Source organism: Giraffa tippelskirchi, chromosome X (genome assembly GCF_054371585.1).
Source record: "Giraffa tippelskirchi isolate mGirTip1 chromosome X, T2T-mGirTip1v1.2.pri, whole genome shotgun sequence".
Classification (NCBI taxonomy): Eukaryota; Metazoa; Chordata; class Mammalia; order Artiodactyla; family Giraffidae; genus Giraffa; species Giraffa tippelskirchi.
In genome coordinates this window covers 78,646,707-78,658,052 of record NC_137289.1, presented here as the reverse complement: position 1 = coordinate 78,658,052, position 11,346 = coordinate 78,646,707, and the positions used below count along the sequence as shown (strand labels likewise).

The 11,346-nt window shown below is 39.6% G+C and overlaps 1 non-coding gene across 1 annotated transcript; it reads left to right on the top strand.

Annotated features, from left to right (window-relative positions):
• The first annotated feature begins 497 nt into the window (after positions 1–497).
• LOC145537326 (U6 spliceosomal RNA) lies at positions 498–604 on the top strand. The gene has a single exon (XR_014076346.1). It is a non-coding gene; the product is annotated as a U6 spliceosomal RNA (small nuclear RNA).
• The last annotated feature ends 10,742 nt before the right edge of the window (positions 605–11,346 follow it).

The following is an 11,346-nucleotide window of genomic DNA, read 5'->3' as shown; positions in this document are numbered from 1 at the left end:
TTTTAATTCTTTTTCTCCTGTAATTGACATCTAACCTTACTGCATTGTGGTCAGAAAAGACGCTTGGAATGATTTCAATTTTTTTGAATTTACAATGACTAGATTTATGGCTCAGGATGTGATCTATTCTGGAGAAGGTTCCGTGTGCACTTGAGAAAAAGGTGAAATTCATTGTTTGGGGGTGAAATGACCTATAGATATCAATTAGGTCTAACTTGTCTATTGTATCATTTAAAGTTTGTGTTTCCTTGCTAATTTTCTGTTTAGTTGATTTGTCCATAGGTGTGAGTGGGTTATTAACGTCTGCCACTGTTATTGTGTTATTGTTAATTTCCCCTTTCATACTTGTTAGCATTTGGCTTACATATTGTGATGCTCCTATATTGGGTGCATATATATTTATAATTGTTATATCTTCTTCTTGCATTGATCCTTTGATCATTATGTAGTTTCCATCTTTGTCTCTTTCCACCACCTTTGTTTTAAAGTCTATTTTGGTGCTCGCTTCGGCAGCACATATACTAAAATTGGAACGATACAGAGAAGATTAGCATGGCCCCTGCGCAAGGATGACATGCAGATTCGTGAAGCATTCCATATTTTTAACACCATTCCATGCTTGATGCATGAGACAATAGCTCAGGGCTGGGGCAATGGGATGACCCAGAGGGATGGGATGGGGAGGGAGGTGGAAGGGGTGTCCAGGAAGGGGAACACATGTAGACCCATGACTGATTCATGTCAATTCATGTCATGGCAAAAACTACTACAATATTGTAAAGTGATTGGCCCAACTAAAATAAATAAATATCTTTAAGAAAATAAATAAATAAAGTCTAATTTGTCTGATATGAGTATTGCTACTCCTTCTTTCTTTTGGTCTCTATTTTCATGAAATATCTTTTCCCAGCCCTTCACTTTCAGTCTGTATGTGTCCCTTGTTTTGAGGTGGGTCTATGTTTTATAGGGGTCTTGTTTTTGTATCCATTCAGCCAGTCTTTTTCTTTTGGTTAAGGCATTCAACCCATTTACATTTAAGGTAATTCTTGATAAGTATGATCCCATTGCCATTTACTTTGTTGTTTTGGATTCGAGATTTTACACCCTTTCTGTGTTTCCAGTCTAGAGAAGATCCTTTAGCATTTGTTGGAGAGCTTGTTTTGTGGTGCTGAATTCTCTGAGCTTTTGCTTGTCTGTAAAGCTTTTGATTTCTCCTTCATATTTGAATGAGATTCTTGCATGATACAGTAATCTGGGCTGTAGATTATTTTCTTTCATCACTTTGAGTATGTCCTGCCATTCCCTTCTGGCCTGAAGAGTTTCTATTGAAAGATCAGCTGTTATCCTTATGGGAATCCCCTTGTGTGTTATTTGTTGTTTTTCCCTTGCTTCTTTTAATATTTGTTCTTTGTGTTTGATCTTTGCTAATTTGATTATTATGTGTCTTGGTGTATTTTGTCTTAGGTTTATCCTGTGTGGGACTCTCTGGGTTTCTTGGACTTGGGTGATTATTTCCTTCCCCTCTTTATGGAAGTTTTCAACTATTATCTCCTCGAGTGTTTTCTCATGGTCTTTCTTTTTGTCTTCTTCTTCTGAGACTCTAATGATTCGCATGTTGGTGCATTTAACATTGTCCCAGAGGTATCTAAGGTTGTCCTCATTTCTTTTAATTCTTTTTTCCTCTCTGTTTCATTTATTTCTATCATTCTATCTCACTTATCCTATCTTCTGCCTCCATTATTCTACTGTTGTTTCCCTCCAGACTGTTTTTGATCTCATTTATTGCATTATTCACTATATAATTACTCTTTTTTTTTTAATTTCTTCTAAGTCCTTGTAAATCTTTCTTGCATTTTCTTGATCCTTGTCTCCAGGTTATTAATCTGTAACTCCAATTTGTTTTCCAGATTTTGGATCATTTTCACTATCATTATTTGGAATTCTTTACCAGGTAGATTCCCTATCTCTTCCTCTTTTGTTTGATTTAGAGGGCATTTATCCTGTTCCTTTACCTGCTGGGTATTTCTCTGCCTTTTTTTTTTTTTTTTTATAAATTTATTTATTTTAGTTGGGGGCTAATTACTTTACAATATTGTAATAGTTTTTGCCATACATTGACATGAATCAGCCATGGGTTTACATGTGTTCCCCTTCCCGGACCCCCCACCCACCTCCCTCCCCATCCCATCCTTCTGGATCATCCCATTGCCCCGGCCCTGAGCCCTTGTCACATGCATCGAACATGGAATGGTGCTCTGTTTCACATATGACAATACACATGTCTCAATGCCATTCTCCCAGAACGTCCCACCCTCACCTTCTCCCTCAGAATCCATAAAATTGTTCCATGCATCTGTGTCTCTTATTCTGTCTCGCATGTAGGGTTATCGTTACCATCTTTCAAATTCCATATATATGCATTAGTATACTGTATTGTTGTTTTTCTTTCTGGCTTACTTCACTCTGTATAATGGGCTCCAGTTTCATCCATCTCAGTAGAACCTTTTTGTCTTGTTTATATTACTGTGTTTGGGATGGCCTTTCTGTTTTCTGGCAGTTTGTGATTCCTCTTTATTGTGGAGGTTCCTCGCTGTGGGTGGGGTTAGACGGGTGGATTGTCAAGGTTTCCTGGTTGGGGAAGCTTGTGTCAGTATTCTGGTGGGTTGAGCTTGATTTCTTCTCTCTGGAGTGCAACGAAGTGTCCAGTAATGAGTTTTGAGATGTCAATGGGTTTGGTGTGACTTTGAGCAGCCTGTATGTTGAAGTTCAGGGCTATGTTCTTGTGTTCCTGGAGAATTTGCGTGGTATATCTTACTCTGGAACTTGTTGGCCCTTGGGTGGTGCTTGGTTTCAGTGTATGTATGGAGGCGTTTAATGAGCTCCTATCGTTTAATGCTTCCTGGATTCAGGAGCTCTTTGGTGTTCTCAAGATTTGGACTTAAGTCTCCTGTCTCTGGTTTTCACTCTTATTCTTACAGTAGCCTCACGACTTCTCCATCTATACAGCACTGATGATAAAACATCTAGGTTAATGATGAAAGGTTTCTCTGCAGTGAGGGACACCCGGAGAGGTTCACAGAGTTACATGCAGAAGAGAAGAGGGAGGAGGGAGTTAGAGGTGGCCAGGAGGATAAGAGGGGAATCAAAAGGGGAGAGAGCAAGCTAGCCAGTAATCACTTCCCTGTGAGCTCTCCACCGTCTGGATATCTCAGAGATGTTCATGGAGTTACACAGAGAGGAGAAGATGCAGGAAAGAGACAGAGGTGGCCAGCAGGAGAAAAGAGGGAACCCAAAGGGGAGAGACAGATACAGCCAGTAATCAGTTCTCTAAGTGTTCTCCACAGACTGGAACACACAAAGAGGTTCACAGAATTGGGTAGAGATGAAAAAGGGGAGTGGGGAGATGGAGGCAACTTGGTGGAGAAAAAGGAGAGTTAAAAGGGGGAGAGAGAAATCAAGCCAGTGATCTTGTTCCGAAGTAAAAATGGGTCCAGAAGATTGGGTTCTTGAAGATATAAAGTTGATAACAAATATTAAGAAGCAAAGATTAAAAATTTAGAGTAGAGGTTAGGTTCTCAAAAATAACATATTAAAAAAGGAGAAAGAAAAGAGAAGAAAAAAGAAAAGAAAATGAGAAAGAAAGAAAAAAGAAAATAAAAGAAAGAAAAATAACCCACCAAAGTCACACAAATTATAAAATATATATAAATGAAGTTTACTTTTAAAATAATGTCTTAAAGAAAGAAAAAAAATGAAATAAAAATAGGGTCTTTTTTTTTTGCAAGGTAATAGTACGTTATCAAAATGAAAATTGAAGGAGTAATAGGGGACTTAAAAATAAAAATAAAATAAGAAAATAAAATAAAATTTTTAAAAAATAAACAAAAAGATAATAAAACAGTTTTAAAAATGTAAAAAATGATACTGTTAAAAATATATCTCTGACTTTCTCTCGAGCTGTTATGGACTGTGTGGGGTCAGTTCATTTTTAGATAGTTCCTTGGTCCAGCTTGTACTTCTCATGATCTCTAGGCCTCTTCCTATGTAATCGGTGCTAATTACATAGTTTAATCTGTTGCATCTGTCAATTCCAAAGCAATTTCTTCTGTTTCTTTTAGCTTCTTCTGTTTGCTCGTCTCTTCAGTGTCTAGTTTCTGCCCTGACACAAGGAGGGCGGTGATGGTCACTTTTTTTTTTAGTCTCACTTGTTCAGTCGTTCTGTGGGGAGGGAGGAACACTGTAAACAAATCTCACTGGCTTGTGCTCACAGAGTTTCGGCCACACTGGATTTTCCCCACTCATGGCGTGTGTGCTTTCCCAGTCTACACTGCTCAGGCTCTAGGTTGCCCTGCCGAGAACTGTCTGAAGCGACCCCTGGGGTCGCCTGTACTTCCCAGGTCTAAGCCACTCAGGTTCTGGTTCCCGGGTACTTCACAAAGGCGCAGACTTGGTTGAGCCTGGGTTTTGTGCCCTTCCCAGGTCCAAGTAGCTCCAGTGACCAGGTTTTTGGTTAGCGCGGTCGGGGGCTGCGTCTTTTTCCCTTCCTCTGTCCCAGCCGCTCAGTTTTCTGGGTGTACAATGGACGCAGTTTCCCAGGCATGCCGTGCTCTCCCCTGGGGAGATGATCTCTGGCTGTGACCCTCTCGGCGGGTGTTGACCGTCCAGAGTCCCAAGCAGTCCTGGTTAGCAGCTAGGTCTGTTTTCAGTTTGGTATAGAATGCCTCTCTGGGGCCTCGATTCCACCCTTCCGGCTCTTACTGCCCTCCCTTGCCTGTCTCCTTCTGGGGATCGGCTGGTCCATGTCCAGTTTACTCTGCTCAGTCCTTTGTTCTGTGAGCGGGCCCGGCAGTATCTTAGGTTAAGACTTTTCACGGGGAAGCTATCCCACGGTCTAGGTTGCTGTCTCAATCTAGTTCCCTCAGATTGCCCGTGGGGCATTCAGGCTCAGTTCTAACCCAAAACAATGCAGCCCGCCCCTCCCTGCCCAGCCCCCACTTGCTAGTTGGGCGTGCACGCATCTGCGCTGTGGTGTCCACTGGGATTTGCTGTTAGGTACGTAAACAGAGGGTTTTAATTATTTATTTATTTTTCCTCCCAGTTATTTTGCCCTTTGCGATTCCAAGGCTCGCCACAGACTCGCCGGAGAGAGTGTTTCCTGGTGTTTGGAAACTTCTCTCTTTTTTAAGACTCCCTTCCTGGGACGGATCTCCATCCCTACCTCTTTTTTTCTCTCTTTTTATCTTTTATATTTTGTCCTACCTCCTTTCGAAGACTATGATCTGCCTTTCTGTGTGTCTGATGTCCCCTGCCAACATTCAGAAGTTGTTTTGTGGAATTTGCTCAGCGTCTAAATGTTCTTTTGGTGAGTTTGTGGGAGAGAAAGTCGTCTCCCCATCCTATTCCTCCGCCATCTTAGGACCGCCTCCCATATGTATTGTTTTTTTTTTTTTTTAGATTACACATGAAAGATATGTCATATGATATTTCTACTTCTCTGTTGACTTACTTCACTCAATATGAGAATCTCTAGGTCCAGCCATGCAGGGGTTAATAGTCAGCCGCCTGTTGCTCTGGCTAAGCCATGGGAAAAGAATAAAAGCAAAATATGGCAATACACCATAAACCAAATAAAAGTACATTGGGTTGATTAGTTGGGGTCCTCAAACCCTCCTAAGCTAAGGAAAAACATCTTGTGAACCTTGGAACACCAGGTCAGCACAAGATCAGAACGTTGCTTGTGCACACACTAAGATGTTTTCCCAAGGCATATGTGGATCTATGACCTCCATCTAGGTGATAGCCCTAGTGCAAGAAAATAACAAAGATAGTTTAAAGTAATCAATAAAATGGGAGACATGACAAGGGACACAGGAGGCTGACTTCATCATAGCACAACAGATACTTTCTGCTTGTCAAGAGATTAAATAAAAGTGATGTGGCTCCAAGAAAGAGGGTCCTTGATCCAAGAGGTCTTGAGTTCCCCAGTCCCATGTTTAAAACTTTAATTCTGTCTTTAGTTTATTTTTCCGAAACTGTGCATCAACCACTTTCAATCCCTACCTGCTGCACTGGCTGCAGCACATCATATTGATGCAAATGGCATTATTTCATTCTTTTCAATGGTGGAGTAATATTCCATTGTATAAATGTACCACATCTTCTTTATCCATTCATCTGTCAATGGAAGCTTATGTTGCTTCCATGGCTTGGCTATTTTATACAGTGCTTCAATGAACATTGAAGTGCATATATCCTTTCAGATCATGTTTTTCTCTGAATATATGCCCAGAAGTGGAACCGCAGAGTCATATGGTAGCTCCCTAGGTTGGGAAGATCCCCTAGAGGAAGGCACAGCAACCCACTCTGGTACTCTTGCCTGAAGAGAATCCCATGGAGAGAGGAGCCTGGAGGGCTGCAGTCTAGAGTCATACAGAGTTGGACACAACTGAAACAACTTAGCATGCACACACACACGGTAGCTTTATTTTTAGTTTTTTAAGGACCTTCCATACTGTTCTTCATTGTGTCCTTACCAGTTTACACATCCACCAACAGTGTAGGAAGTTTTCCTTCTCTCTACCTCTTATCCAGCATTTACTTTTGTGGATTTTTTGATCCTAGTCATTCTGGCTGATGTGAGGTGTTATCTCATTGTAGTCTGGATTCGCATTTTTCTAATTAATGATGTTGAACATTTTTTCATGTGCCTCTTGGGCATCTGTATGTCTTCTTTGAATAAATGTCTATTTAGGTCTTCTGCGCACTTTTGATTGGGTTGTTTTCTTTGATGCTGTTAAGCATCATGGTCTGTCTGTCAATTTTGGAGACTAATCTCTTATCATTCACATTTGCAAATATTTTACCCCTATCTGGGGGTTGTCTTTTCTTTTTCTATACTGTTGCCTTTACTGTGCAAAACTTTTGAGTTTAAATAGATCCTATTTGTTTATTTTTCTCTTTATTTCCATTATTCTGGTAGGCAGATCAAAAAAGATATTGCTGCAATTTATGTCTGAGTGTTCTGCCTATTTTCCCCTAGGAGTTTTGTAGTTTAGGTCTTTAATCAATTTTGAGCTTATTTTTTGTATATGATGTTAAATCATGATATAATTTCATTTTTTAACATGTAGCTCTCTAGTTTTCACAGAACAATTTGCTGAAGAGACTGTCTTTACAACATTGTGTAGTCTTGCTTCCTTTGTCATAGATTAATTGGCAATACTTACGGGTTTTCTATCCTGTTCCACTGATTCATATTTCTATTTTCATGCCAGTACCATACTGCTTTGATGACTGTAGCTTTGTAGCACAGTCTGAATCCAGGGAGCATGATTCCTGCAACTCCACTTTTGCTTCTCAAAATTGTTTTAGCTATTTGGGATATTTGGTGCCTCCATACAAATATAAAGCTTATTTGTTCTAGTTCTGTGAAACATACTGTTGGTAATTTCATAGGGTTTGCATTGAATCTGCAAATTGCATTGGGTAGTGTATATTCATTTTGACAATATTGAATCTTCCAATCCACAAACATGGTATATCTCTCAATATGTTTATGTTTTCTTTATCAACATCTTTTAGTTTTCACAGTACAGGGTTTTTGTCTCCTCAGATAGGCTATTTCTAGGTTTTTATTTTTTTCATGTGATAGTAAATGGAAATGCTTCTTGAATTTCCCTTTCTGATCTTTCATTGTTTGTGCATAGAAATGCAACAGATTTCTGTGTGTTGATTTTGTGACCTAGAATGTTACCAAATTCACTGATGCATTCTAATATTTTTCTGGTAGCATGGTCAGGATCTTCTGTATGTTCTATCATGTCATCTGTAAACAGTGACAGTTTAGCTTCGTTTTCCCAACTTAGACTCCTTTTTCTTATATTCCTTCTCTGATTGCTGTACCTAGGACTTCCAAAATAATGTTGAATAAAAGTCGTGAGACTGGACATCCTTGTTTTGTTCCTCATTTTAGAGGAAAGACTTTCAGCTTTTCATCATTGATGATGATGTTAGCTGTAGGCTTGTCATGTGTGTGTGTGCTAAGTCACTTCAGTTCCGTTCCGTCACTCAGTCATGTCGGACTCTTTGCGACCTCATGAATCGCAGCATGCCAGGCCTCCCTGTCCATCACCAACTCCCAGAGTCTACCCAAACCCATGTCCATCGAGTCAGTGATGCCATCCAGCCATTTCATCCTCTGTCGCCCCCTTCTCCTCCTGCCTCCAATCTTTCCTAGCATTAGGGTCTTTTCCAATGAGTCAACTATTTGCATGAAATGACTGAAGTATTGGAGTTTGAGGGTCAACATCAGTCCTTCCAATGAACCACCAGGACTGATCTCCTTTAGGCTGGACTGGTTGGATCTTCTTTCAGTCCAAGGGACTCTCAGAAATCTTCCCCAAGACCACAGTTCAAAAGCATAAATTCTGCGGCTCTCAGCTTTCTTCACCATCCAACTCTCACATCCATACATGACCACTGGAAAAAACATAGCCTTGACTAGACGGACATTTGTTGGCAAAGTAATGTCTTTGCTTTTAAATATGCTATCTAGGTTGGCCATAACCTTTCTTCCAAGGAGTAAGTGTCTTTTAATTTCATGGCTGCAATCACCATCTGCAGTGATTTCGAGCCCAAAAATATAAAGTCTGCCACTGTTCCCACTGTTTCCTCATCTATTACCTATGAAGTGATGGGACCAGATGCCATAATCTGAGTTTTCTGAATGTTGAGCTTTAAGCCAACTTTTTCACTCTCCTCTTTCACTTTCATCAAGAGGCTCTTAACTCTTCTTCACTTTCTGCCATAAGGGTGGTGTCATCTGCATATCTGAGGTTATTGATATTTCTCCCAGCAATCTTGATTCCAGCTTGTGTTTCTTCCAGCCCAGCGTTTCTCATGATGTACTCTGCATATAACTTAAATAAGCGGGGTGACAATATACAGCCTTAACGTACTCCTTTTCCTATTTGGAACCAGTCTGTTGTTCTATGTCCAGTTCTAACTGTTGCTTCCTGACCTGCATACACGTTTCTCAATAGACAGGTCAGATGGTCTGGTATTCCCATCTCTTTCAGAATTTTCCACAGTTTATTGCGATCCACACAGTCAAAGGCTTTGGTATAGTCAATAAAGCAGAAATAGATGTTTTTTCTGGAACTCTCCTGTTTTTTCGATGCTCCAGCAGATGTTGACAATTTGATCTCTGGTTCCTCTGCCTTTTCTAAAAGCAGCTTGAACATCTGGAAGTTCATGGTTAACATATTGCTGAATCCTGGCTTGGAGAATTTTGAGCATTACTTTACTAGCGTGTGAGATGAGTGCAATTGTGTGGTAGTTCGAGCATTCTTTGGCATTGCCTTTCTTTGGGATTGGAATGAAAACTGACCTTTTCCAATCCTGTGGCCACTGCTGAATTTTCTAAATTTGCTGGCATATTGAGTGCAGCACTTTCACGGCATCATCTTTGTGCTGGCATATTGAGTGCAGCATTTTCACAGCATCATCTTTGAGGATGTGAAATAGCTCAACTGGAATTCCATCACCTCTACTAGCTTTTTTTGTAGTGATGTTTTCTAAGGCCCACTTGACTTCACATTGCAGGATGTCTGGCTCTAGGTGTGTGATCACGCCATCATGATTATCTGGGTCATATAGATCTTTTTTGTACAGTTCTTCTGTGTATTCTTGCCACCTCTTCTTAATATCTTCTGCTTCTGTTAAGTCACTTCAGTCGTGTCCAACTCTTTGTGACTCCGTGGACTGTAGTCTGCCAGGGAATCCATGGAATACTCCAGGAAAAAAAGCAAAAATTGGAGTGGATTACCATGCCCTCTTTCAGGGGATATTCCCAACTCAGGGCTTGAACCTGCATCTCTTATGTCTCCTTCATTGGCAGCCAGGTATTTTACCACTAGTACAACCTGGGAAGCCCATAGGCTTGTCTTATATGGCCTATTTTGTTGAGATATGTTTCCTCTATGCCCACTTTCTTGAGAATTTTAATCATAAATGTTTGGTGAGTTTTGTCAAGAGTATTTTCTGAATCTATTCAGATGGTAATATGGTTTTTATTCTTTAATTTGTTGATGAGGTGCATCACGTTGATTGGTTTGCAGATAGTGAAAAATCCCTGCATCCCTGGGATAAATCTCACTTATCATGGTGTATGATATTTTTAATGAATTGCTAGATTCAGATATCTAGTATTTTGTTGAAGATTTTTTCATCTATCTTCATCAGTGTTGTAAAGTGAAAGACTCTCAGTCGTGTCTGACTCTTTGCAACCCCACGGACTATATAGTCCATGGAATTTTCCAGGCCAGAATACTGGAGTGGGTAGCTTTTCCCTTCTTCAGGTGATCTTCCCAACCCAGGAATCAAGCCCAGGTCTCTTGCATTCCAAGCAGATTCTTTATTGCTTTGTAATTGTGTGTGTGTGTGTGTGTGTGTGTGTGTAGTATCTTTGTTTGATTTTGATATCAAGGTGATGGTGACATCATAGCATGAGTTTGGAAGTTGTTCTTCCACTGTAACATTTTGAAAGTGTTTCAGAAAGATAGGTGCTAACTTTTCTCTATATGTTTGATAGAATTTTCCCCTTAAGCCATCAGCTCCTGGAGTTTTGTTTGTTGGGAGTTTTTTACTCATGGTTTCAACTTTAGTGCTTTTGATTTAACTGCTCATATTTTCTATTTCTTCCTTGTTCAGTCTTGGAAAACTGCAGCTTTCTAAGAATTTGTCCATTTCTCCCAAATTGTTGGTTTGATTAGCATACAGTTGTTCACAGTGGTCTCTTACGGACTTTTGCATTTCTGTGAAGTCAGTCATAGCTTCTTCTTTTTCATTTCTAAGTTTATTGATTTGAGTCATCTCACTTTTTTTCATGACGAGTCTGGCTAAAGGTTAATCAATTTGGTTTATCTTTTCGAAAAATCAGCTTTTAGTTTTGTTGACCTTTGCTATTGTTTTCTTTGTCTCTATTTCATGTATTTCTGCTCTGATCCTAATGATTTATTTCCTAATATTAACTTAAGGTATTATTTTTTCTTCTTTCTCTAGTTGTTTTGTTGTAAGATTAGTTTGTTTGAGATCTTTCTTGTTTCTTGATGTAAGATTTTATTGCTATAAACTTCCCTCTTAAAACTGCTTTTGTCGCATCCCATAGGTTTTGGACCTTTGTGCATTCATTGTAATTTTCTCTAGGTATTTTTTCACTTTCTTTTTTATATCGTCAATGATCCATTCCTTGTTTAGTAGTATATTCCTTATCCCCCATGTGTCTGTGTTTTTATAGATTTTTTTTCTTGTAGTTTATTTCTAATCTCATTATGTTGTGATCAGAAA